The sequence below is a fragment of the Rattus norvegicus genome, chromosome 2, assembly GCF_021556685.1.
Source record: "Rattus norvegicus strain SHRSP/BbbUtx chromosome 2, alternate assembly SHRSP_T2T, whole genome shotgun sequence".
Taxonomy (NCBI): domain Eukaryota; kingdom Metazoa; phylum Chordata; class Mammalia; order Rodentia; family Muridae; genus Rattus; species Rattus norvegicus.
Window position 1 is genome coordinate 172623635 of NC_141535.1, and position 27557 is coordinate 172651191.

General features: G+C 44.1%; 1 long non-coding RNA gene across 2 annotated transcripts in view; it reads right to left on the reverse strand.

Annotated features, from left to right (window-relative positions):
• Positions 1 to 539: 539 nt before the first annotated feature.
• Positions 540 to 27557, reverse strand: part of LOC108350049 (uncharacterized) — a 31893-nt gene continuing 4875 nt past the window's right edge. Inside the window, exons 3-5 of one of the 2 annotated variants that reach the window (XR_015676077.1) lie at positions 7552 to 7670; positions 6745 to 6955; positions 540 to 1597 (exon numbers count right to left, since the gene is read on the reverse strand). This is a non-coding gene — a long non-coding RNA (uncharacterized LOC108350049). Of the gene's footprint in view, positions 1598 to 2179; positions 2867 to 6744; positions 6956 to 7551; positions 7671 to 27557 lie in introns of those variants that run through there. The other variant, XR_015676078.1, reaches the window with a different exon arrangement.

Consider the following 27557-nt stretch of genomic DNA (forward strand, 5'->3'; position numbering starts at 1 on the left):
GTTGAAAAGTATGCAAACACCAGCGGTATTTATCCATCCGGGTAATACATCAAGTATCAGGAGGTGTCTCCAGGCATGAGTTACAAGGCCTCTAAAAGCAATGAGTCTTTTATGGGGTTGTAGATAATGGTGATTTTCTGTAAATCCTTCCAGAGTCACACAATAGGCCAAGAGCAATTAACATTAATTAAATGATCCCCATAAAGAGGTTGCTTTGCTGACACATTGATAACCTCTAAATGCTCTTAGCGGGTTCACATTCTTAAAGGTGTCTCTATAGCCACAACAGGGACACTGAAGGCTTCTACTGCCCCAGATGGCGGCACACACGCATGCTGCAAAGATAGTCCTATGGATATCCGATCTGCAACCTAAAATATGGGCTTAAGAAGACGGAGATGATATTTAAACAAGGTTCTGATTCAGTAGATCAAGGGGCCCCCCTGGGATCTGAATTTTTCCCATGTTCCTTTACTGGGGATACTAGCCTGTTCTGTAAGGTTTGAAGTGAGTCTTAGCATGAGAACGGACAGAGTTTTGATGCAAACGCAAGAGGTTTATTTTCCAGCTCGACGGGGTTGACCTTCAATCAGCCCTTCATGGCGAAGGCGACCCCTAATGGATATAACAAGCAGTTTTTATACTTTTTAGAGGTACAGGTTGCATCAGCAAGGTTACAGTTTAAACTTATTGGCTAAGCATATTGACCTTTGAATCTATTGTCTAGCAAGCATATGACATGTATTCGAACTCTTATCTGGGACCAGAGGGTCAGGTGACCGTCAGTAATTCTGTGGTTTTTCAAGAATGTCCTGTCCCTGCTCCTCCCAAGAAAGGTGGGTAGAGAATAGAACTTGGCCTAGCCTTGACCGGAGGTGGGAAGCTGGTAGTTGGCCTAATCTTGACCTGAGGCGGTGGGTGTAAAACTGGCAAAAATCCCTAGGTCCCCATAACCTACCTACGTTCTACCAGGCCAAGCCTCTTAATAGCTCTTACACTTTAGTAAGAACTAGGATCCTTCAGTTCTACTTAGCCAAACACTTTGAAAAGCAATTCTGCACAAAAGTTCTACAAACAGCCCCTGTTAGACACCTAGAGAGTGACCCAGAACATCTGGGGCATTCCATTGCACTGACCTTTCTACCATGCTTGCCTGCTCTTCTTTTTACCCTCACTTGTTGGTTGATGGGCAGGGGGCACACTTACACCACACGTGTTGAGATCATGAACAACTTGGTTGTTGGTCCCTTCCTTCACTGAATGGGCTCCAGGGATTGAACTCAGGTCATCAGGCTTGGCAGCAATATCCCTACTCACTGGGCCACCTTGCCAGTGCCTCTGTCCAGCTTTTCCAATCCCAATGGTGTGAAGTTGGTGCGCATAGGGCTGGCAGTAAGTCCACTATGAAGACATAGTCTCAGAATCATCCCAGGAGGGGAAGCTTCTGGTGAGAGAAGACGAAATGGAGACCTCCTCAGGACTTGTGAGTCCAGGGACATGTCCAGTCCTCGACCCCTGTGTTCTGTATCTATTGTTTTGAGACATTACTCGGAAGGAGTTACCATCATTAGGTACTGGAAGTAGGGTTTTTTTTCCCCTAAAATGGAAGAATTAGAGATCAGAATATAAGTCCCTGTGGTAGAGCCAGAACCCTTGTCCTTAGACAAAGCTCACCCCACTCCCACCGGTTATACTGTGGATCACAAAAGCAGGGTCTGCACTGTAAGACTGCCTCATAGCCTATGAAGAGATCTAGGGTAGGAGGGTCTCAGGGTAGACAGAGGGGTGTGGGGAAGAATGTGATCTGTGGGGCAGTGGGGAACTAGACAAGATCAAACACTTGAAAAGTAGCCCAGGAAGTTCTGGCAGGGATTTACCGACTGTGGAGTGGTGACAGCCGCGAGGAGGTGACCCAAGTGTGGCAGCCAACGGAAGGAAAGTGCTTCTAGTCAGGTGGGTTGAGAGTTTAGAGATAATTGTGCAGGGGACTTTAGGAAGCCATCCGAGTCCTTCCCAGGGAGCAGGTGTGAGGCTGCAACAGCCTAGAAAAACTCAGGCCAGTGGGTTATGAAACTGTACTCCTCTGCTATAACAGTGTGGCTGTAGGAAGAAGCATCAGGAGCCATGTGTGCCTGTGGACAGCTTCTGTTTTAACTCACTAACTATGGAACTGTAATTAGAAGCATGTCCTAGGTCTACAGAGAGGAGCTAGTATACGTACAGTAACCCAGCCGCAATTTCCTGATCCAGAACAAATTCAATCTGGAGAATATGGAGGAAGGGAAATGTGAGTTGTTCACTCCAGTACGGAAGAGATCTTAGACAAGGAAGACTCCAGAGAAGGGAGACAGGAGGCTTTACAGGGAGAATTCTCGGATTTCCTAAGAGACTGCAATCATCTGACCGAGAAATGTGCCCTTGGGTTTGTGGCCCTCCTTTTTCTTTGCTCTGACACCCTTCTCCTGCAGCATTTGCAGGGCAATCCAAGCCAAGCCTGCTATTTATAGAGCGAGAGCAATTTTACCACAGGGCGTGGGGTTTAATTTAAAAAGACGTCAAGGAGCGAGGGGCAGATGGCTGAGCAGGCAGCGCCTCTCACTGACCTTGACAGGGCCTACTGCAACAGCTTCAGTTCTAGGGACCCTGAAGTGTGCTCTGGGGATGACCCCTGAGGTCAGGCTCTTTGAGAAAGAAAGGATAAATTGATATGCCAAATACCCGTTTGTTTGTTTGTTTGTTTTTAATTTCTAATTGATCTATGCTTAGCTTGGGAAATGACACTGGCTGTCAGTTTAGGGGATCTTCTCTGAAAAGCTCTTCAGCCAGCCAGACTCTGCTACGTGTCTTAGATATGAAAGATTCCAACCTAAAGGAGAAGGAGAGAGGGAAGAAAGCCTGAGCACATTCCTCAGATTTCAGCCCTCAGAGAATAAATGAGCAATCTCTGCTTATTCTGCTCTCCCTCCCTGTAAGAGTTGGGCAAACCACCTTTTAGAGCCTTTCTTTATCTGGTTACTCTGTTGGTTTCCCGGGGACATCATAATAAGACAACAAATGCTGTTTGGCTATCCAGAAGGGCCATGTTTCCTCTGATCGTACTGGGAATCCTTCCATGCCTCTACACAGCTTCTAGTATAGTGGTTCTCAACCCTGTGAGTATGACCCCTCTGGTGGTTGTTTTTTCAATATACCCTGCATACTGAATATTTACATTACAATTCATGGCAGTGACAAAATTATAGTTATGAATTAGCAAAGAAATTGTGTTGTGGCTGTGGTATTAAGAAGGCCGAGAACCACTATTCTGGTGGTTTGCCCATGATCCTGGATGCTCTGTGAATTGTGGCTGCAAACTTCAGCCTCTGCTTTTTTTTTTTTTTTTTTTTTTTTTTAATCACACTGTTATCTCTCGGTTTCTCTGTGGCTCTGGCTGGTCTAGAGCTTTTAGAGTTCCACCTGCCTCTGTCCCCAGAGTGTTGGGGTTAAAGGTGTGCCCCACTACACCCAGCTTCTTTTCTTACAAGGATTGTCACCTACCCCACAGTACTGTGATCTTATCTCACGGAATGGCATCTCAAGAATCCAGCTTCCAAATAGGACTGAATTCTCGGTTATTGGGAGTGAGGACTTCAACAGTGGGGGGATTGGTTCCAAATTCACTTGGCTGTTCCCCTGGCTGTAAGGAAAAGTTCAAATATTTTGATAGCCAAGCTTTACCTCACAGCATGAAAACTCCTACAATCAGACCCAGTAGAATTAGCCCATGTTAATAGTTCCCCAGCTGAAGGGGCTGGGGATTTAGCTCAGTGGTAGAGCGCTTGCCTAGCAAGCACAAGGCCCTGGGTTCGGTCCCCAGCTCTGAAAAAAAAAAAAAAAGTTCCCCAGCTGTACTGGTCAGTTTTGATTCTCCCATGGGATGGCCACGTGGTTGATCAAACATTTCTCTAGGTATTTCTATGGGGGTGATTTTGGATGAGTTCAACATTTAAATGGATAAACTAAACTCAGCAAGTTACTTGTTAAAGGCCTGAGTAGAAGAAAGGATACCCTTCTGCCCTAAGAAAGAAGAAATTATCTTTTGTATCCGCCTTTGAGTGGGATGCAAGATTTTCTCTTGACTTTAGACCTGAACTGAAACAGTGGCTTTTCCTGTGTTAGGAACTTGGTGGCCTTTGGATCAGAACCAGAGCAAGAGGCTCTCAGGGCCCTCCATCTGGCTTAGGACTTGTCTGTCCCTTGTCTCATGATTCCTATAATGAATCTTTTTATCTCTCTGTACTCTATAATCCTCCATATCTTATTTACAATTCTCTCTCTCTGAGTGTGTGTGTGTGTGTGTGTGTGTGTGTGTGTGTGTGTTTCTTATAGGCACTGTACATTGTTCCGATATACGAACAAATTCTGAAGCTACTGATATAAATCACAGATCAGTGAGTAATGCTGTCTGGGAGGAGGCTTCTCAAAGACTCTGTGGACATTTGAGGAGGGGACAGAACAAACGAGACAGCTGAACGACAGGGAAAGAGCCTGGGCAAGCGGAACAGGAAGGGAGGGAGGGCAGAAGAGCAGCGTCTTTGGAGAAGACGCAAGGATGGGCAAACAGGCTAAGCCTGGATGCAGCCCTGCTGCAGGTGCCGTGGTTAGGCAACGCAGAGAGCTGTTATTGAAAGGTTTTCCCGAAGCAGTAATGTGTCATTTCTGTGCTTCAGAAAGACGAATCTGAAAGATGTGGAGAAAAGACTACGTGAGAGGACTGATGAGGCCATGCGTGTGAGAGCCTTCTGGGGACTAGATGTTTGTGTCTGCCGTTAAAGCCCAAGCCCCTACAGTGTGACAACATTAGAAAAGAGGCTATTTGGAAGATAATTGGGTTTAGATGGAGTCAAGAGTCTGGAGACTTCGTGGTGGGAGTGATTGCCCTTAGAAGAAGAGAGAAGGACAGCAGAGCTTCCTGTCTCCTTCATGGGGGGCAGGTAAGAAAGCAGCTGTCTGTAAGTCAGGGGTGCTCGGGCACAGCTAAGCAAGAGGAGTGGAGAACCTGAGCCAGAGGAAACAGATTGGTGTGTGTGTGTGTGTGTGTGTGTGTGTGTGTGTGTGTGTGTGTGTGTGACTTGGAACTGAGGAGGAGGTGCTGTGTATGACTTCAAAGTCCTTAACTTAGGTGACTGAGAAGATGGTGGTGTTTAAGATTGGGAACACAGGAGGAGAGACATATTTTGTGGAGGATGTAATGAGTTCGGTGTATTTAAATCTGAGGTACCACAGGACGTTTGTTCAGATGTATCCAGAGAGCTGATAAAAATAGGTTTCTGGCCTTCAAGAAAGTGGTGATGCTCTTTATAGAAGAAGGTTCAGGAATAATAGAATGTAGATGGTGACATCACTCATGGTTAGAACGATCTAGGAAGAATATGAAGGGACTGAAAGCAGGAACTTGGGATATGCAACTGGTTAAAGGGCCTGAGGCAGGGGGGAAGTTATCTGAGAGTCTACGAAGAACAGACAGAAGAAAAGCATGTGACAATGACTGGGGGACATCTTCACACATTTACAGTAGGAGGGATTTAACATGAATTACTAAGCAATGACAAGAGTGTACCTATATCCCACAACTGAGGGAGAATGGGCCAGGAGCGACAGACTTGAAATTCAGAACTCATTGCAAAATGGGTAAGTAGGAAACCATGCCTTTCTAATTATGGTCAAAGGGGAAGGACTTCCATTTTTCCAAATAATAAATATACTTAAAATATAGGCATGATGGCTATTGAATGTTTCAAAGATGCCCCCAGGAAAGGTGGAGTAGACAATAGCCTCAGGTATCCCCAGAATAAATAATTATTTCATATTTATATTTTATAAATCATGATTTTATATATATATACATATATATATATAGTGTTGGCTTTTAAACAATAACGAATATATTGTGGAACAGAAAGATGTTACCATAAAATGTAAAGACTAAAAGAATTCAAGATAGAAGCAGTTTCAGGTACACAGGGACCTAGCACTAGAGGCACTGTGTTGGGACAGACAGTAGCTGGAGAACTGTACACTCCTAATAAGGTAAATCCATGAGCAAACTAGCCTGTTAATGTACACTCTAGCCTAGGAACATATAACACCATGACCAAAGTAATCCAGTGTGTGTGTGTGTGTGTGTGTGTGTGTGTGTGTGTGTGTGTGTGTGTGTATGAAAAAGTAAATATTAAGAGAAAATTTGTCATTTGCCAGGATTTAGTAAACCTCTTTAAAATCTGGTATCTATATCTTTTGATGGAAACAGAATATTCAGTTACATCATAAAGCACCTTTTGTCCTACCAGACTATGAGGCAATAGAAACATCTTTCCTTTGACTTTATGAGGACTCAAATGAGTGGTCCTCTTGTTCTCTATCAGCCCAACTCAGTGACTCCTTGGTCAGAGGCAAACTAGCACACTTTGTCTAAAATATAGCAATAGCCCAATTCCTGAGACATGGTGATTGGAAGTAGGCCCCTAACATTTCAAAATCATAATAACTATGGCTCTTGATAAAGCATTGCTTTAAGAGAGTCTGCAGCATGCACACAGCCCACTAGATGGGAACCTTCTGGTTGGTTTCCCAACTGTGTTAGACCAGATGATCTCTAAGGTTCTCGCTGTCTCTGAAGGTCTAAATGGCTGCTGTGCCTCACCTCCTATGACAGGTGGCTCATCGCACTGATGACCCCTAAGCACACCCCTTCCTGGAACATACCTCACATGTCCCTTTCTGGTCTCGAACTGTGAATGTGATGGGTGGACAGCTTTTGCGTTTTTGACAGTCCTGGGGAGGTACGGAAGATGTCTGCTTTCTATGTGAAGATTGTTTGGAGGAGTCAAGCATGAAGCTATCATCAGAGACGGGTGGGAAGAGGCCCAGTCAGGCCAACCTTCAGCTGAGCTTGACCCATAGCTGTCGAGTGATGCTGCAGTAAATAATAATAAAAAAAAAAAGTTTCTTTTATCCCATGCTAGCCTCCACTGCAGGGCCACATGACATCTGCAGGCTATTTTTATCTCAGTCAACAAAGTGTCTCACCCACTAAGCTCCATTCCACCTCACACTGCCGATGGCCACTCTCTGAGCCCAGCAGCAATTTCTCCACCCATCTAGTTCCCGAGGCAGGTTGCCACCACGACAGACATACACATCCCAATTCCGTGGTAGGCCCGGTACATCCTACCACCATATACTCTCTTGAACACAATTAAGCCTCACAATAACCTCTGATCCAATTGATAAGATAAAATTTACCCATCTAGACAGCACAAAATCGTGTACACACCCATCCCTTAAAATTAGTCATAACAGCCTGTATCTATGTGCAGAGAAGAATGTTAACATCTGTTGCCATGTTGTCCCAGCTCCTCTCCTCCTCTGACTCCTCCTCTCCTTTCTAAAACTTTTCTCCCACCCATCCTTCCTTCTCGTCCAACGACAGGCCTCGTTCTATCCTGTACCTGCCTACTTGCATAATGACATCAGCCTACAGAGTGAGCTCAATGAACTTTTTTGAGATACCGTTGGTAAGGCTGGCAAAAGAGCCACGCAGTTGGATTCAGCTCTAACTGCAGAGTCGTGAGCAAATGGGACAGCTCTCATCTTCAGCCACTGAGTTTTAGGATGGCTCGCACACTCGACTAGAAAGACGGAAAAACATAATTATGATCCTTGAAAACAGAAGTTGGCAAAGGTTCCCAACTGCTATCCTGACCCTTTCCCATAGAGATGTGATGGAATATTGCAGGGATGATTTGACCCAACCTGATTCTGCATGAATCTGCTTATGTAGTTTTGATGAGCAGGCACATGGAGGCACTGTGAGCCCCTTCCAGGCTGCAGTGTGTCTTTCATTAGTAAATTGCACCGATTCACAAGGGATATCTCCAACCACCTTCCTTGTGGCACCCCACACTCTGTGCCCTAACTGTCTGCTGTATGTTACTTGCTCCAGGGCCAAACACCAACACTAAGGGCCATGCTATGCCTTGAAGACTGCTGCAGCCATTCAAACCAGTGGGACAAAAGAAGATGTCACTCATGTTTGTACCTGCTTCCTCTGTGTCACAACCAGCTTGTCCTTCCTTTTATAGTCTTTTCCCCAGGTAGCCTGCCCCTTTCTGTAGAATCTGGAAGTATAACCAACCTTTTACAATGGTGTGCGATAACCAAATAATAGTTACAGCACATTTTAAAACAGCAACTGGTTGGTATGAATCCCATAGTCAGTGTCACTCTAGCAAGGGACTAAGACAGACAAGGTAGGAATGGCTGAGAAGTACACACTGTCATATGTATCCCCCAGACAGACCCACCTCTCCAACATCAGCCTTTCCTTGTGTGCCTTAAATTCTAAGTAGTTCTACATTGTTCTGCTGGTAATGTTTTTGATTGTTCCCCCAACAATTTTCACAATAGCTCTAGGAAATAATGTGTTGTCTCCTTCATACAGATGTAAAAATCAAAGGTTAGAATAAATAATGTGCTGTAAGGAAGGGGAGATTCCAACTTTTTTCTCTAATTCTCCAAATAGGATGTTTTTCCTAAATGGTCCCAACAATTTTTGGAAGTTCCGTTGTTTGCCAATCTTTCCTATTTGTGTATGCATTGTGTAAGACCTCAGTATGTTTCCTGAGTTAAAATTTGAACAAATGAGATTTATGTACTAAAAATGTTTTTAACTACATTTATTTGTCTCTATGTGTGTGTGTTGAAAACATATGTACCACAGAATACATGGGAAGGTCAGAGGGAAAGTTCAGGGAGTCTGTTCTCCCCTTCCTCATGTGGACCCCAGGCACTGAGTCCAGGTTGTCAGGCTTGGTTGGCAAGTGTCCTTATCCCTAAGTCTTTTCAATAAACCAGATTTCATGTGTTTTCAGTCACCTTTTTATTTCTAGTATAAAAGTAGTCATTCACCTTAACACTTTAAAATACAAATAATAATTTTAGAAATCACTCATTAATATTAAAATGTAACTGGTTGAGATCCTGGTGTACATTCTCTTAATCATTTAAATTAATATATATATGTTGGAGTTCTAGAAGTGGCTTGGTGATTATGAGCTCTTGTTGATCCTACTGAGGACCTGGGTTCAGTTCCCAGTGCACACATGATGGCTCAGAACCTTACAACTCCAATCCCAGGAGATCTGATGTCCTTTCCTAACCTCTGCAGAAACTGCATACTCACGGTGCACATACAAATATTCGTACAGACAAAACCACTCATACACATAAGATAAAGAAATGTAAAAGTATTATGTGTCTAACTCAACAATGTTATATGAATGTACCTCTTATCACCCCTCAGTTATTAAGTGTGAATTATTTTTAATATTTTGTTATTAAATGTACTCTAATGAATTTCCTCATCTGTCCTCACTTAATTCTTCTTGAACATCTCTGATTATCTCTAAGATAAATTCCTAGATTTGACTAAGAATTGCTAAGTCAAAAGTGTTCACATATTTAATATTTTATACTTGTTAAATTTCCATCAAAATACTTATTTCCATTTATCCTAGAATCTTTTGGGTTTGATATAAAATATCACCACCACAGAACATTCTGTATGATTGTCTGTGAAGTATTTATGTGCATATGTGATTAAAACAGAGTCCTTCCCATGCTAAAATATAAGCAGAGTGTAGACTTTAGTCCACATATGAATGCTGATTAATGGAGACTTTAGACTGAAATAATTATTTCAACAGAGAAAGTCTGCTTGCCATAGAGTTTGCTCATCTAGTAGTGGAATGACCATTGCTTTTTCAGACATTCAGAACAATTGACAGCTGACTATCCTCTCTCTCTCTCTCTCTCTCTCTCTCTCTCTCTCTCTCTCTCTCTCTCACACACACACACACACACACACACACACACACACACACACTTCAGAGAGGATGCCATCAGACAGTATGAATGACATTCTATCTGACTGAAAAGAAGTAGAGAGATCCATAGCCACACAAACACCACCCAGAGACTGCACCATTCCCTGGCACCATTTTGGCAGAGGAATCCAACACTTACCTGGTGTAATTAGAATCCCACATACAGACTCACCTCCCCAACATCAGCCTATCCTCGTGTCCTCTAATATGTTGGGCTTCAAGCTGAAAGGTTTATGGCTAGGATGCAGCTAGAAGAGCCCAGGCCTTAAGCCATTAACAGAGTTAAAACCTGACCTCAAAGAACCTACCAAGGTAGAGTAACAGGAAGCAGCCTATTGTGACCTGGAGACAGAAGGACAGCTTGGTGACAGAAGGAACAGCATAGTGTGTTTCTGAGAACCCTGAGGTGAGAGGCTTTAATAGAAGTGGTCCGAGGGGTCCAGACAATTAATTGGCTTATTGGACTGAAACTTTGAATTTCTTTCTCTGCTGGTCCCTTAACCACACAGGTCAGATCGCTTCTGTTTTAACAACATGACTTCCAATAGAAAAATCACTGCAGGTGGATATGCCTGACCCCTTTCCTCCCCAAGGTGAGTATCTGAGGCAGGCACTCACGTTCACTGGTAAGATGATGGTTCTCAATGGTGACCCTGAGGAAAGTCCTAGGTGTTGAAGTAAAGCCTCACCGTGGTGCCCTCTTCACTGCACACTGTTATCAGTATCATTGTGCCTTTCTCTCCGCGCTGTCACTGAATTATGGTAATTTTTTCTAGTCATGAGTTTTAATCAGGGTTGAAGTCTCTGAGTTACTGACAGCTCTGGAGAGCTGTAACTGCTCAAAGATTGACTTCACACTGTCACAAAATCATAACACAAGCAGAGAGCTAGCGGCTCTCACTAGCCTCCCTGCCAATTAAAAACAAAGCATCCTTCTAAACAGCGGGTTTCATAGAAAAGGAGAGGGAGGTAGCAGGCGCCTACTTCTCCCTGGCCTTTCCCAAGTTCAACGCAAGAAACAACAACCCTGGCGAAGGCAGTCCAAGAATGAGATATTGCAATTTAGCGAATGGTCTCTACAGGAAGCAGAAATCACTCCTTTGCCACTCTCTGGTACTTAGACAGCATCAAGAATGTTTGCTTCTCCTGACCTTGTTTGAGCTGTACATAGGCATCGTTCACAGCCACGTGTTTGTGTCACCACCACAGGCTTGGACAAATAGGTCATGTGTCATATGCACTTGCCTCTCTGGAAGTCATGAAGCAGAAGCAAGTGGTCCTTCCTGCCTTCACTTCTTGCCATCATGTGCGATGGAAATTCCTTCCTGAACAGATAGGACCCCCAGCTGTGTGGCTGCTTGGTTGAGGCAAAGCTCTTTTCTGACACAACAAAGAAAGCAGCACAGTTCCAACCCTAGAAAGGCCTTACAGGTGTCTTATATGAGTTTGCCATCAGGGTTATCTCCCTGTGTCTAAAGTTAATGCTGATCCTCCTTTTACTACCATAGCTCTTACGGACCCCAGGGCTAGAACAGGTTGGTCTGATACCTAAATTAGACTAGGTCTTATTATCCATTCAAGATCTCATCTGCTTTAAGGTGTCTTCTTAAGTACCTATCACAGAAACAAGTGACCTGAATAAATCAAGCTAGCATGGGCTAGGTGGGACAGGGCTTAGCTCAATGGCAAAGTACATACCTAGCAGCATATATATGTGTCTCTGCATTTGATTCTCAGCACCATGAAAAAAAAAAGACAGAAGAGATCATACTGTAGTAATAATCCTAAAATCTCAGTAGTCATAAGGAGTTTATTATCCACACACAGGTTGCCAAAAGGGCTATATGTCAGAGTCATTCGGTAACTCAGAACACTACCAGTGACCAAGGGATGAGGGGAGTCATCATGATAGACATGATAGGTAGTCATCTCAAGTTATTAGCCAGAGTTATTAGCCACATGGCTTCATCTACCCAGAAAAGGGCTAGAAGATACAATTCTCTCTGTGTATCTGAAGTCACGGGGCCAGAAGCATTGACCAAGCTGCAGAAATGACAATGCGCCATCAGGCCAGCTGCTTGTTACACTCAGAAGGAACATGAAGGTTTGCAGAGTCAAGAATTACCCCTTGCCATCCTACTTACTATGTGTGTTCCAGGCTCATGTTCTAGGCATCCATAACCAGAACATAGGGCAGTGGTGTTTACCTGGTGTGCTCGGTTTTCTACTTGGCTTGCCGGAGAGAATCCAAAATTACAGATGAAAAGGGCAGTGAGAAAAGAGTGTACAAAGAGTATGCTAAACTATTTATATTTAGTGGGAGAGGGAGGGTGGGAGGAAGAGGAGAGGAGAGGAGAGGAGAGGAGAGGAGAGGAGAGAGAGAGAGAGAGAGAGAGAGAGAGAGAGAGAGAGAGAGGCCAAAGGAAGCAGAGACAGCACTCTCAGAGGGACAGCAAGGGGATGGAAATGAAACTGGACAAGGGTAATTTGGGCTGCAAGCTGCTAGTTCTCTGGAAACATGGAGACAGAAGAGTCAGTGTAAAGATTATTGCATCCGGCTGCACATGAATCAGCTACAGCTTGGAGCGGAGTCTGGAGGAAAGAGACATTGGAGACTATGGTGGAGGCATAATTGATGCACGGAGGCAGTGGTGTGAGGAAGGATGGATGTGTGTGTGGTTCTTGGACCCGAGAGGATTGCAGCACCTTCTGGAGAGATGCTTCACAGTGGCAGCAAGAATTTGCAGTCCAAAAAAACAGAGAGGCACAGAAACGATATTCCTCAGTCCTTGCAAATGCTATAGATGTGTTCAGTACAAAATGCAGCAAAACAAGAAACCAATCCCAAAGGTGGCCAGTGATATAAGGCTGAGTGTTTATCATTAGGAAGAGGCGTCTCCAAGCTCCTTGTGCACCTTAAGTAACAATTTCAGAGAATAGGACAGTGAAGGGATCCCACATTCAATCTGTCAGCAAATCCCATTGGCTCTGCCCTCAACCTACAACCTAAGTAGACTCCATCTCAGCGCCACCTGCCACCTTCCTCCAAGCCACCATGACCTCTTGTCAGGTTTTACGGCAGCAGCCTGTCTCCTGTTGAAAGCCCAAACGCCTGATTCTTGTGAAGCTGTGTTATGTATTATGTGTGAAATGGACCAGATTTCCCATTCCTGCTGGGGAATCTGAGGGCCTGCCTTGGACTTAGAAAGCCCTATCATACACGGACTTCTAGTGCATCTTGGTCTGCATCGCTTCCTTTTACTCACTAGACTTTGGGAAAATGAGTAGTGCTACGCCTTCTGCCAAGCCTCGGTCTCGGTGTCTTTGCACAGGTCACTCCTCCAGGCTTGGGAGTCTCTATGTAGAATTCTGCACTGGGGCTATCCCTCCTTCTGATCTCTGCTCAAGTATCATTTTATCAGTGAGGTCTTTGGCACCCAGCCCAGCTCCAGCCTTGAAAGATTAGGCTCCTAACTCTTACCTTAACCAGTTGTGTGTGAAGTAGGTTGTTAATATGCAGTGGTTTCCCCCCAACTTGTTTAGTCATAACGGGAGTGGGCTCCCAGTGATGGAGAAGGAGGATTCTTGTGTGATTTGTTCACCACTGTAATTCTAGCACCGGGAAGAGGAGAGGAGCCCGGTTAATGAGCACTGATTTGATAGAATGAAAGCCTAACCTTATCAGTACATCGACACAGCAGGGGAGGACACTCAAGAGATAAGCACTTCTTTTTTGCTGAGATGCTGTGTGTAGACCTGGGGGTCCCTTCCTCCTCCCTGCTTCTGGCTGCCATGGATACAGGGGGTCAAGGATGTGACAGATGCTTTACATTAGCTTTTATGTTCCCCATAAAATTAGCAACAAGCAAACCTTGAATAACAGAGCTGTGATTCTATCCCGCACCTCTGATCTGATACAGACCGTAAGAGCTTGGATCTGGAAGCTAAAAGCTGTTTCCAGAACCTTCAATGGGATTACACCCGTGTAATTCACTTACTCTTACTCATTTTATATATGTTTACAGGCAGAGAAAGAGAAAGAAAACCCCCAAAGCCAGCAACAACCAAAGGGGGGGGGAGACAACTAGTGGTTTTCATTTCTAAATTATAATCATTACATACGGCACGCTACCCTGCCAGAGAGTAATACACATCAGATAAATGAGAAAGCAGTGCTAACATCAAGGTAAACACAATAAGACGGCTTTGAGAAAAGAGAGCCTTGCTTCCCTTCATCTTTGGAACATAGCAATTTCCACGCGTGTGGAAAGTCAAGAGACTAATGGATTTTCAGCCAATGGGACGGGTCTAGGAAATACAGTCAGAGAAAGCCCTGGAGAGCATTCGAAAGGCCTCTGAACTGCCCTCCTGCAGCTACACAGCCAATAGCCATGCATGAGCTTCCGTTACATATGCCCATGTCTCTAAAGACACCAAACACCAGAGAAAACAAGGAAGTCACGCAGTTAGATGTAGGGCAACGACAATCAGCCAGACCTATTTTGAAAGATGGGATCTCATTATGTTTCCCCAGGTCGGTCCTGGAAGTCTGAACTTAAGTAATCTTCCCACTTTAGTCTCCTGAGTAACTTGGGCCAGCGCACACCGAACTGTACCTGCCTTGAATACGCTAGTGTATTTACTCCCCAGACGGGCTGGGAGGTGGCTCAGTCCTTACCAAGGCTTACTGTGCAAATGTAAGGACTGGAGTTTGGAGCCCAGGAAGCCGTTTAAATGCTGGGTGGGTGTGGCCGCCCAAATGTAATTCCAGTGAAGAAGAGACGAGGATTCCCACAACAAGCTGGCTAGCTCAGCTAGCCCACATTGGTCAGTTCTTGATTCAAGTGAGTGAGTCTGCCTTGGTGACTACAGTGGGGAACAACCAACAAAAACAGCTTATAGGGTGAGAGAGAGACCCAACCGCCTGGTCAGGTGGGCACTCCTGAGGCTGCAGAGCGGAAGAGACCACCAACACTGCTCACCCCTGCCCACATCCCTGGCCCAAGAGGAAACTGTATAAGGCCTCTGGGCTCCCGTGGGGGAGGGCCCAGGAGCGGCAGGACCCCTGTGCCTGAGACACCGCCGGAACCTGAAAGAAACAGACCGGATAAACAGTTCTCTGCACCCAAATCCCGTGGGAGGGAGAGCTAAACCTTCAGAGAGGCAGACAAGCCTGGGAAACCAGAAGAGACTGCTCCCTGCACACACATCTCGGACGCCAGAGGAAAAAGCCAAAGACCATCTGGAACCCTGGTGCACTGAAGCTCCCGGAAGGGGCGGCACAGATCTTCCTGGTTGCTGCCGCTGCAGAGAGCCCGTGGGCAGCACCCCACGAGCGAACTTGAGCCTCAGGACCACAGGTAAGACCAAATTTTCTGCTGCAAGAAAGCTGCCTGGTGAACTCAAGACACAGGCCCACAGGAACAGCTGAAGACCTGTAGAGAGGAAAAACTACACGCCCGAAAGCAGAACACTCTGTCCCCATAACTGACTGAAAGAGAGGAAAACAGGTCTACAGCACTCCTGACACACAGGCTTATAGGACAGTCTAGCCACTGTCAGAAATAGCAGAACAAAGTAACACTAGAGATAATCTGATGGCGAGAGGCAAGCGCAGGAACCCAAGCAACAGAAACCAAGACTACATGGCACCATCGGAGCCCAATTCTCCCATCAAAACAAACATGGAATATCCAAACACACCAGAAAAGCAAGATCTAGTTTCAAAATCATTTTTGATCATGATGCTGGAGGACTTCAAGAAAGACATGAAGAACTCCCTTAGAGAACAAGTAGAAGCCTACAGAGAGGAATCGCAAAAATGTCTGAAAGAATTCCAGGAAAACATAAATAAACAAGCAGAAGCCCATAGAGAGGAGACACAAAAATCCCTGAAAGAATTCCAGGAAAACACAATCAAACAGTTGAAGGAATTGAGGATGGAAATAGAAGCAATCAAGAAAGAACACAGGGAAACAGCCCTGGATATAGAAAACCAAAAGAAGAGACAAGGAGCTGTAGATACAAGCTTCACCAACAGAATACAAGAGATGGAAGAGAGAATCTCAGGAGCAGAAGATTCCATAGAAATCATTGACTCAACTGTCAAAGATAATGTAAAGCGGAAAAAGCTACTGGTCCAAAACATACAGGAAATCCAGGACTCAATGAGAAGATCAAACCTAAGGATAATAGGTATAGAAGAGAGTGAAGACTCCCAGCTCAAAGGACCAGTAAATATCTTCAACAAAATCATAGAAGAAAACTTCCCTAACCTAAAAAAAGAGATACCCATAGACATACAAGAAGCCTACAGAACTCCAAATAGATTGGACCAGAAAAGAAACACCTCCCGTCACATAATTGTCAAAACACCAAACGCACAAAATAAAGAAAGAATATTAAAAGCAGTAAGGGAAGAAGGTCAAGTAACATATAAAGGCAGACCTATCAGAATCACACCAGACTTCTCGCCAGAAACTATGAAGGCCAGAAGATCCTGGACTGATGTCATACAGACCCTAAGAGAACACAAATGCCAGCCCAGGTTACTGTATCCAGCAAAACTCTCAATTAACATAGATGGAGAAACCAAGATATTCCATGACAAAACCAAATTTACACAATATCTTTCTACAAATCCAGCACTACAAAGGATAATAAATGGTAAAGCCCAACATAAGAGGCAAGCTATACCCTAGAAGAAGCAAGAAACTAATCGTCTTGGCAACAAAACAAAGAGAATGAAAGCACACAAACATAACCTTACATCCAAATATGAATATAACGGGAAGCAATAATCACTATTCCTTAATATCTCTCAATATCAATGGCCTCAACTCCCCAATAAAAAGACATAGATTAACAAACTGGATACGCAACGAGGACCCTGCATTCTGCTGCCTACAGGAAACACACCTCAGAGACAAAGACAGACACTACCTCAGAGTGAAAGGCTGGAAAACAACTTTCCAAGCAAATGGTCAGAAGAAGCAAGCTGGAGTAGCCATTCTAATATCAAATAAAATCAATTTCCAACTAAAAGTCATCAAAAAAGATAAGGAAGGACACTTCATATTCATCAAAGGAAAAATCCACCAAGATGAACTCTCAATCCTAAATATCTATGCCCCAAATACAAGGGCACATACATACGTAAAAGAAACCTTACTAAAGCTCAAAACACACATTGCACCTCACACAATAATAGTGGGAGATTTCAACACCCCACTCTCATCAATGGACAGATCATGGAAACAGAAATTAAACAGTGATGTCGACAGACTAAGAGAAGTCATGAGCCAAATGGACTTAACGGATATTTATAGAACATTCTATCCTAAAGCAAAAGGATATACCTTCTTCTCAGCTCCTCATGGCACTTTCTCCAAAATTGACCATATAATTGGTCAAAAAACGGGCCTCAACAGGTACAGAAAGATAGAAATAATCCCATACGTGCTATCGGACCACCACGGCCTAAAACTGGTCTTCAATAACAATAAGGGAAGAATGCCCACATATACGTGGAAATTAAACAATGCTCTACTCAATGATAACCTGGTCAAGGAAGAAATAAAGAAAGAAATTAAAAACTTTTTAGAATTTAATGAAAATGAAGGTACAACATACCCAAACTTATGGGACACAATGAAAGCTGTGCTAAGAGGAAAACTCATAACGCTGAGTGCCTGCAGAAAGAAACAGGAAAGAGCATATGTCAGCAGCTTGACAGCACACCTAAAAGCTCTAGAACAAAAAGAAGCAAATACACCCAGGAGGAGTAGAAGGCAGGAAATAATCAAACTCAGAGCTGAAATCAACCAAGTAGAAACAAAAAGGACCATAGAAAGAATCAACAGAACCAAAAGCTGGTTCTTTGAGAAAATCAACAAGATAGATAAACCCTTAGCCAGACTAACGAGAGGACACAGAGAGTGCATCCAAATTAACAAAATCAGAATGAAAAGGGAGACATAACTACAGATTCAGAGGAAATTCAAAAAATCATCAGATCTTACTATAAAAACCTATATTCAACAAAATTTGAAAATCTTCAGGAAATGGACAATTTCCTAGACAGATACCAGGTATCGAAGTTAAATCAGGAACAGATAAACCAGTTAAACAACCCCATAACTCCTAAGGAAATAGAAGCAGTCATTAAAGGTCTCCCAACCAAAAAGAGCCCAGGTCCAGACGGGTTTAGTGCAGAATTCTATCAAACCTTCATAGAAGACCTCATACCAATATTATCCAAACTATTCCACAAAATTGAAACAGATGGAGCACTACCGAATTCCTTCTACGAAGCCACAATTACTCTTATACCTAAACCACACAAAGACACAACAAAGAAAGAGAACTTCAGACCAATTTCCCTTATGAATATCGACGCAAAAATACTCAATAAAATTCTGGCAAACCGAATTCAAGAGCACATCAAAACAATCATCCACCATGATCAAGTAGGCTTCATCCCAGGCATGCAGGGATGGTTTAATATACAGAAAACCATCAACGTGATCCATTATATAAACAAACTGAAAGAACAGAACCACATGATCATTTCATTAGATGCTGAGAAAGCATTTCACAAAATTCAACACCCCTTCATGATAAAAGTCCTGGAAAGAATAGGAATTCAAGGCCCATACCTAAACATAGTAAAAGCCATATACAGCAAACCAGTTGCTAACATTAAACTAAATGGAGAGAAACTTGAAGCAATCCCACTAAAATCCGGGACTAGACAAGGCTGCCCACTCTCTCCCTACTTATTCAATATAGTTCTTGAAGTTCTAGCCAGAGCAATCAGACAACAAAAGGAGATCAAGGGGATACAGATCGGAAAAGAAGAGGTCAAAATATCACTATTTGCAGATGACATGATAGTATATTTAAGTGATCCCAAAAGTTCCACCAGAGAACTACTAAAGCTGATAAACAACTTCAGCAAAGTGGCTGGGTATAAAATTAACTCAAATAAATCAGTTGCCTTCCTCTATACAAAAGAGAAACAAGCCGAGAAAGAAATTAGGGAAACGACACCCTTCATAATAGACCCAAATAATATAAAGTACCTCGGTCTGACTTTAACCAAGCAAGTAAAAGATCTGTACAATAAGAACTTCAAGACACTGAGGAAAGAAATTGAAGAAGACCTCAGAAGATGGAAAGATCTCCCATGCTCATGGATTGGCAGGATTAATATAGTAAAAATGGCCATTTTACCAAAAGCAATCTACAGATTCAATGCAATCCCCATCAAAATACCAATCCAATTCTTCAAAGAGTTAGACAGAACAATTTGCAAATTCATCTGGAATAACAAAAAACCCAGGATAGCTAAAGCTATCCTCAACAATAAAAGGACGTCAGGGGGAATCACTATCCCTGAACTCAAGCAGTATTACAGAGCAATAGTGATAAAAACTGCATGGTATTGGTACAGAGACAGACAGATAGACCAATGGAATAGAATTGAAGACCCAGAAATGAACCCACACACCTATGGTCACTTGATTTTTGACAAAGGAGCCAAAACCATCCAATGGAAAAAAGATAGCATTTTCAGCAAATGGTGCTGGTTCAACTGGAGGTCAACATGTAGAAGAATGCAGATCGATCCATCCTTATCACCCTGTACAAAGCTTAAGTCCAAGTGGATCAAGGACCTCCACATCAAACCAGACACACTCAAACTAATAGAAGAAAAACTAGGGAAGCATCTGGAACACATGGGCACTGGAAAAAATTTCCTGAACAAAACACCAATGGCTTACGCTCTAAGATCAAGAATCGACAAATGGGATCTCATAAAACTGCAAAGCTTCTGTAAGGCAAAGGACACTGTGGTTAGGACAAAACGGCAACCAACAGATTGGGAAAAGATCTTTACCAATCCTACAACAGATAGAGGCCTTATATCCAAAATATACAAAGAACTCAAGAAGTTAGACCGCAGGGAGACAAATAACCCTATTAAAAAATGGGGTTCAGAGCTAAACAAAGAATTCACAGCTGAGGAATGCCGAATGGCTGAGAAACACCTAAAGAAATGTTCAACATCTTTAGTCATAAGGGAAATGCAAATCAAAACAACCCTGAGATTTCACCTCACACCAGTGAGAATGGCTAAGATCAAAAACTCAGGTGACAGCAGATGCTGGCGAGGATGTGGAGAAAGAGGAACACTCCTCCAATGTTGGTGGGATTGCAGACTGGTACAACCATTCTGGAAATCAGTCTGGAGGTTCCTCAGAAAATTGGACATTGAGCTGCCTGAGGATCCAGCTATACCTCTCTTGGGCATATACTCAAAAGATTCCTCAACATACAAAAGAGACACGTGCTCCACTATGTTCATCGCAGCCTTATTTATAATAGCCAGAAACTGGAAAGAACCCAGATGCCCTTCAACAGAGGAATGGATTCAGAAAATGTGGTACATCTACACAATGGAATATTACTCAGCTATCAAAAACAACGAGTTTATGAAATTCGTAGGCAAATGGTTGGAACTGGAAAATATCATCCTGAGTGAGCTAACCCATTCACAGAAAGACATACATGGTATGCACTCATTGATAAGTGGCAATTAGCCCAAATGCTTGAATTACCCTAGATCCCTAGAACAAACGAAACTCAAGACGGATGATCAAAATGTGAATGCTTCACTCCTTCTTTAAATGAGGAAAAAGAATACCCTTGGCAGGGAAGGGAGAGGCAAAGATTAAAACAGAGACTGAAGAGACCCATTCAGAGCCTGCCCCACATATGACCCATACATATACAGCCACCCAATTAGAGAAGATGGACGAAGCAAAGAAGTGCAGGCCTACAGGAACCGGATGTAGATCGCTCCTGAGAGACACAGCCAGAATACAGCAAATACAGAGGCGAATGCCAGCAGCAAACCACTGAACTGAGAATAGGCCCCCGTTGAAGGAATCAGAGAAAGAACTGGAAGAGCTTGAAGGGGCTCGAGACCCCAAAAGTACAACAATGTCAAGCAACCAGAGCTTCCAGGGACTAAGCCACTACCTAAAGACTATACATGGACTGACCGTGGACTCTGACCCCATAGGTAGCAATGAATATCCTAGTAAGAGCACCAGTGGAAGGGGAAGCCCTGGGTCCTGCTAAGACTGAACCCCCAGTGAACTAGACTATGGGGGGAGGGCGGCAATGGGGGGAGGGTTGGGAGGGGAACACCCATAAGGAAAGGGAGGGGGGAGGGGGATGTTTGCCCGGAAACCGGGAAAGGGAATAACACTTGAAATGTATATAAGAAATACTCAAGTTAATTAAAAAAAAAACAGCTTATAAACATGCACCCATATACATGTACACACACACACACACACACACACACACACACACACACACACGCACGCACACTACAGTACATGAAGTAAAACAATAAAATGGGGTTGAATACACTGCCACACATGCACAGTCCCGGCTACTTGGGGACACCGATACAGGAACCATTTGAGCCCAGTTAGTCGCTGTCATACTTCTGTGACAAGATATGATGACCAAGGCAACTCTTATGAAAGAGATCATTTACCTGGGGATTTGCTCACAGTTTCAGAGGTTCTCCACTATCAGCATGGCTGGAAGCATGGCAGCATGCATGTGCTGGAGCAGTAGCTGAGAGCAGAGACAGGGCCTGGCATTGACTTTTGGAACTTCAAAGTCCACCCTCAGTGTCACACTTCCTCCAATAAGGTCACATCTACTCCAACAAGGCCACATCTCCTAATCTTTCTAAACCTTCTAAGTATTGCCACTCCCTAGTGTCCAAGCATTGAAGTATATGAGTCTATGAGTATATATGTGTATGAGTATACATGTCCATGAGTATAAAAGTATATGAGGGCTATTCTCATCCAAGCCACCATAGTCCAGGGGTTCAAGTCCAGCCTAAGCAACATACTGAAGTCCCCCCATCTCCAAAACCTGAATTAAAAAAAAAAGGAGTATTCACAAATGATCTGTTGGAAATGTTGATGGGGAAATGACCCTTATCCTTGTCCTGGCATACCCTAGATAATAGGCCATATATATTTCCTCACCCAGAAAGAGACATAACTTTCCTCAGCTTCAGTTGAGAGGAAACACTGAGTCTGTCAAAGAGTCTTTCCCTGTGGCTGTCTATCCATAGGCCACTCGGCTGCCACTTACAGTCTACCCCGTGCGTAGGCTGCCTTATAGCCTCCAGGGGATGTGTATACAATTTTATAGAGGTTTTTCTTGTTCCAATCAGACAAGACCTTTCAAATATATAATATTGTATATAAGAAAACTGTCTACAAGACGGCTATAAAATTTAGCAATTCAACTCACAAGTAGTTTTTTAGCACATTCTATTATGTGAGGCATTATTCTCTAAGGCATAATTGCATTTTGTAAACAAAATAGACTAAACATCATTGTTCCATGAAGCTTCTATCCTGTGTATGTACAGGGGAATGGACAATAACCCCCAGAAGGCATTATATATCCTCATTATGCATTCTTTAGATAATAACTGCTATGTGCAGTAAAGATATATCAAGGAGGAAAGGGTCAAGGGTGATGGGATGAGAGTGCAATTTTAGAGAGAATTAGGCCAGCTCTCAGTGGAAAAGAGACTCCTGCAGGCGCTTGATGGGGGCCGATACCTAGAATAACGTTCTGAGGATAAAAACTCTAAGCACAAAGATCCCGGGGTGATGGAACCCAAAGCAAGCAGGAAGAGAGCAGTGGGTGAAGACAGGCTGTAGTGCCCAGGGGTAGGAACTATGTCCTGTAGTGACTGTCTTGTCCTGTGGAGAATCATGGGACAGAGTGGTGACAGGAAATGAAATGTTTCCAAAGCACCATCAAAACAAAGAATCCTCAGCTGAGGAATCTCGAATGGCCAAGAAGCACCTAAAAGATGTTCAACATCTTTAGTCATAAGGGAATGCAAATCAAAACAAACCTGAGATTCCACCTCACACCAGTCAGAATGGCTAAGATCAAAAACTCAGGTGACAGCAGATGCTGGCCAGGATGTGGAGAAAGAGGAACACTCCTCCATTGATGTTGGGATTGCAAGCTGGTACAACCACTCTGGAAATCAGTCTGGAGGTTCCTCAGAAAATTGGATATAGTACTACCTGAGGACCCAGCCATACCTCTCTTGGGCATATACCCAAAGGATGCTCTGACATACAACAAAGACACATGCTCCACTACGTCCATAGCAGCCTTATTTATAATAGCCAGAAGCTGGAAAGAACCCAGATGTCCTTTAACAGAGGAATGGATACAGAAAATGTGGTACATCTACACAATGGAGTACTATTCATCTATTAAAAACAATGACTTCATGCAAATGGATAGAACTAGAAAATATCATCCTTAGTGAGGTAACCCGGTCACAAAAGAACAAACATGGTATGCACTCATTGATAAGTAGATATTAGGCAAAGAGCTTGGAATATCCATGCTACAACTCACAGACCTTATGAAGCTCAAAAGAAGGAAGACCAAAGATGTTTTAGTCCTACTTAGAAGGGGGAACAAAATAATCATGGGAGAGAGAGAGGAGGGGGAGGGAAAAGGGGAAGCAGGATCAGGTGTGGGAGGAGACAGGGGTGGGGGAGAAGTACAGAGAGTCAGGAAATTGAATTGAGGTGTGTAGCAGTGAGTGAAGGGGAACTGGGGGTAACCATTAGAAAGTCCCAGATGTCAGGGAAACAAGAAGTTCCCAGCACCCAACAAGGAGGACATTAGCCAAAATACCCAACAGAGGGGAGATAGAGCCTGTAGAGAACCAAATCCAATGGATAGGCACAGTCCCCAGTTGACAGATGGGGCCACCCACCCATCTCAAAATATTAACCCAGAATTGCTCCTGTCTAAAGGGACAAAGAGTGGAGCAATGACTGAAGGAAAGGCCATCTAGAGACTGCCCCACCTAGGGATCCATCCCATCTGCAGACACCAAACCCAGACATTATTGCAGATGCCAAGAAGTCTGTGCTGACAGGAGCCTGGTATAGCTGTCCCCTGAGAGGCTCTACCAGAGCCTGACCAATACAGATGTAGATGCTTGCAGCCAAATATCAAACTGAGCACAGGGACCCCAATGGAAGAGTTAGGGGAAGGACTGAAGCTGAAGGAGTTTGCAACCCCATAGGAAGAACAGCAATATCAACCAACCAGACCCCCCCCCCCCAGAGCTCCCAGGGACCAAACCACCAACCAAGGAGTACACATGGAGGGACCCATGGCTCCATATTTAGCAGAGGATGGCCTTATCTGGCATCTAAAGAAGGGGAGGCCCTTGGTCCTGTGAATGTTTAATGCCTGGCATAGGGGAATGCTAGGGCATTGAGTCAGGAGTGGTTGCTGGGTGGGGAAGCATCCCCATTGAAACAGGGTGGAGGGGTACTACAGGCTAAGGGGTTTGTGGAGGGGAAACTGTGAAGGGGGACAGCATTTGAAATGTAAATAAATAAAATAACCAATAAAAAAGAATGTCTACAGGGTGATAACCAGGGGTAACTACAATAATAAGGGCAGGGAGATCATTTGGAAGGCATTGTTGTTAGAGGAAAATGTCCACCATTCATTTGAGAATCAGCCATTTGGCTGTTATTATATAGATGGGTTATGGACACAATTAAGAGAAATAAAGTAGGATAAGAGCATCAGGAGTGGGACACTTGGAGGGAATCAGATGCCTGCTTTAGTTACTTGTGATCCTCTCCCAGGTAGGGCCAGGCCAGTGTGACTTTATGCCACTCGCCCACCATAACCCCTCACAGGCATCACTGAGAATCTTGAAGGATAGTTCAGAAATGTGGAAAGACCAGGAAGCCATGACAGAGCTAAAAGTTCCCAAGGTCAGTGGACAGTGCAACGTGTCTACTAGTCTGTGCTAGGGGAGGGTTTTTGCCTGTCCCTCCTCTGGTTAGAATTGTTCATGACCCATTGCCATTCTGGGAATACTAAGCAACAGAAACGCAGAATACTGTTTCTGAGCTTAACAGTTCTGGATTGCTTGGGGAAGCATATAAAGCTACCCTCTCCTGTCTCCTAACTGTACCTCCTCCCCTTTCCCCTTCCCCCTTCCCCTCCCACTTCCCCTTTCCCCTTCCTCCCCTCCTCTGACTATGCTTGGTCTCCTGCGGGTCCACAGGCTGCTGACTCACACTCCCAAGAATAGTCACTCCACGGAGACTATGTTTGAATTTAAGGTTTTGTCCTGTGCTTGTCTGGTGACTGATGTCTGTTTGTGGACATTGGTCCTAACTTCTGACTTTCTTCTATTTTCCTATCGGCTTTAAGTAAGGTAAAGCCTCGAGCCAAACAGGAAGAACCCAAGCTTATACAGGTCTTTATCTGAGATGCAGGGTTATAGCTAAACAGAGTTTTCAGTGTCCAAAGTCCTCCCCATACCAGAAATCCATACAAAGTCATGACTGTTGTGCTTCCTGGTACCTTTGGGAATGCAGGGAGATTTTTTACACTGGAGAACACATGTACCAGGAAACCTGAGTTTTGGTGTGTACTCGGTTTGTAAATTGTGTCTTCTAAGCATATGCTGTGGCAGATGGTAGGTGCTATCACGGTGTGTTAGGTTAGGTGGGATCTTGAAGACCCAACTGCATTCTCTAGAGGCCAGGACATTCTGATACCCGAGAAATCCAACAAATCAAAGACTTAGAATGGTGAAACCCGTAATGGGTCAGCACTGGGTGTGTGCTAGTGAAAACACTCAGAGCTTCTCTGCTCAGAGAGGAAAAAAACTAAGCTTATCCCTGGATCAGGGATTGTGCTGGGAAGGCTGTCACCCCGATCCGCGATATGCTATCAAGATGAAATTGGAACCAAGTGTACTTTATTCAGGACATCTGTGAGATAAAAAAAAAATAGTGCTCCTTTTCTATCTCTGTGACATTGTTCACAAAGATGTGATTTGGCTGTTAAAACCATTTGCACTGTATCTCAAGGCTAAGACTGACAATTCAAATAAAAGCCTCTCTCTCTCTCTCTCTCTCTCTCTCTCTCTCTCTCTCTCTCTCTGTCTCTGTCTCTGGTTTGTTATCTGAGCGCCACGGCTAGCTGTCATGGCCATTCTTTGCTCTGGGGTACTTGGAAATGCTGGCCTGCTGGAGACCCCCACCTGATCCAGGCTTCCGCTTTCCATTTAATTTCCTGGGTTTCTGGCAAGGTTTTATCTTGTTTTGCTTGATGACCTCAAAACCAGATGCAGTGTTAAAAGGCAAGTCTGAATGTTTAATTTTTCATAATTCTATCTTGTGCCCTCTGTTAAAAACTCTGAGTGCATGTTTCTGCAAGGCACGAGGAACTCCCGAATTTAGGTTAGCACTGGGAGTCTTAGAGGGCTTCTCCTCCTCTTCTGTCTATGCACAGGTATGCTTGGTTTGGGTTTGTTGTTGCTTTGCTGGGGTTTGGACCCAGGGCCTCAAGCATGCACAGCAGTGCTCTCTGCACACAGCTCCCTCCACAGCCATATTGTTCCAGTCCTGAAGTGGGGGGAAGCAGGAGGGGGCATGAGGGAGTTTGGAAGCACAGTTTTGTGAATTCCTCATTAATAATTTATGACAAGCCTTTTCCGGCAACCTTTAATTGTCAACAGATGTGGACACACTACTTTTCGCCACCATCTTTCCTCGGCAAAGAATGCCGTTCTAGATGAGAGTCTCTGAATTATCATAAATCACTGCAGAAAGTTCATTAAAAGGAACTCTGTGAAATGGCTCTCCCCATAAAGCGGCACTGTCACAAGTGCAGAATCTTAGAGAATGTGCAAGCTCTCCGACTGTGAGTCCAGAAGGTTCTGGATCATTATTTGCCCAACTTCAAGGCTTCTCAAACCCCAGGTGAAGCCTGGAGTGCAGGACCCCACCCTGCTCAACTGTCCTATTGATCGTCCCTTCTCCCCTGAGGCTGATTCTAGTTTCTGCAATTGGTGTTCCTTGTAACATAACATAAAGGGACTACTACCTATGAAAAGGCAAGTTTCTGGAGTAGGAGTGAGGCTCATCAGTAAAACATTTGACTAGTGTGTGCGAGACCCTGAATTTGATCGATCATTGGCCCTCACAGAAAAGACAGTTTTCAGATAAACACATTGGTCTATCTTTGTTTGGACACACTAGGCTTTGCCTGGGTGTTGAAAATGCACTGAACTTGAGGCACTGAGGGAGGTAAGGAGAGTCACTGGTTAGTTTAAAAACAAGTGTTCAGAAGTCACCCCTTGGGATCTAGACCTGGCTGACAGGCCAACCCTAGTGTTTGGTGGTCACCAGTGTGACTTTGTCTTTTAATTATGAACTCCTCTCGAGAACTGCCAGGAAACTGCAGTGGTTGGAGGAAGAAGGATCTGACCTCCTTGAAGGAAATGTCACTTCTGGAACAAGAGCTTAGTGTGGAGTGCCATTGCTGTCTCTTAACTCTGTGTCACTCTGCAGTAAATCAGGCCAGTTAGAGCCCATGGCCAACATTCCACATGGGCAGCGGAGTAGACAGGACTAGCCAGGGGCTGCCATGGTGGATGAAGGTGCCCGAGGCCAATGTTCTCCGTGACAGATGGATCCTTACTTATTTTCTGGTTTTCACAGT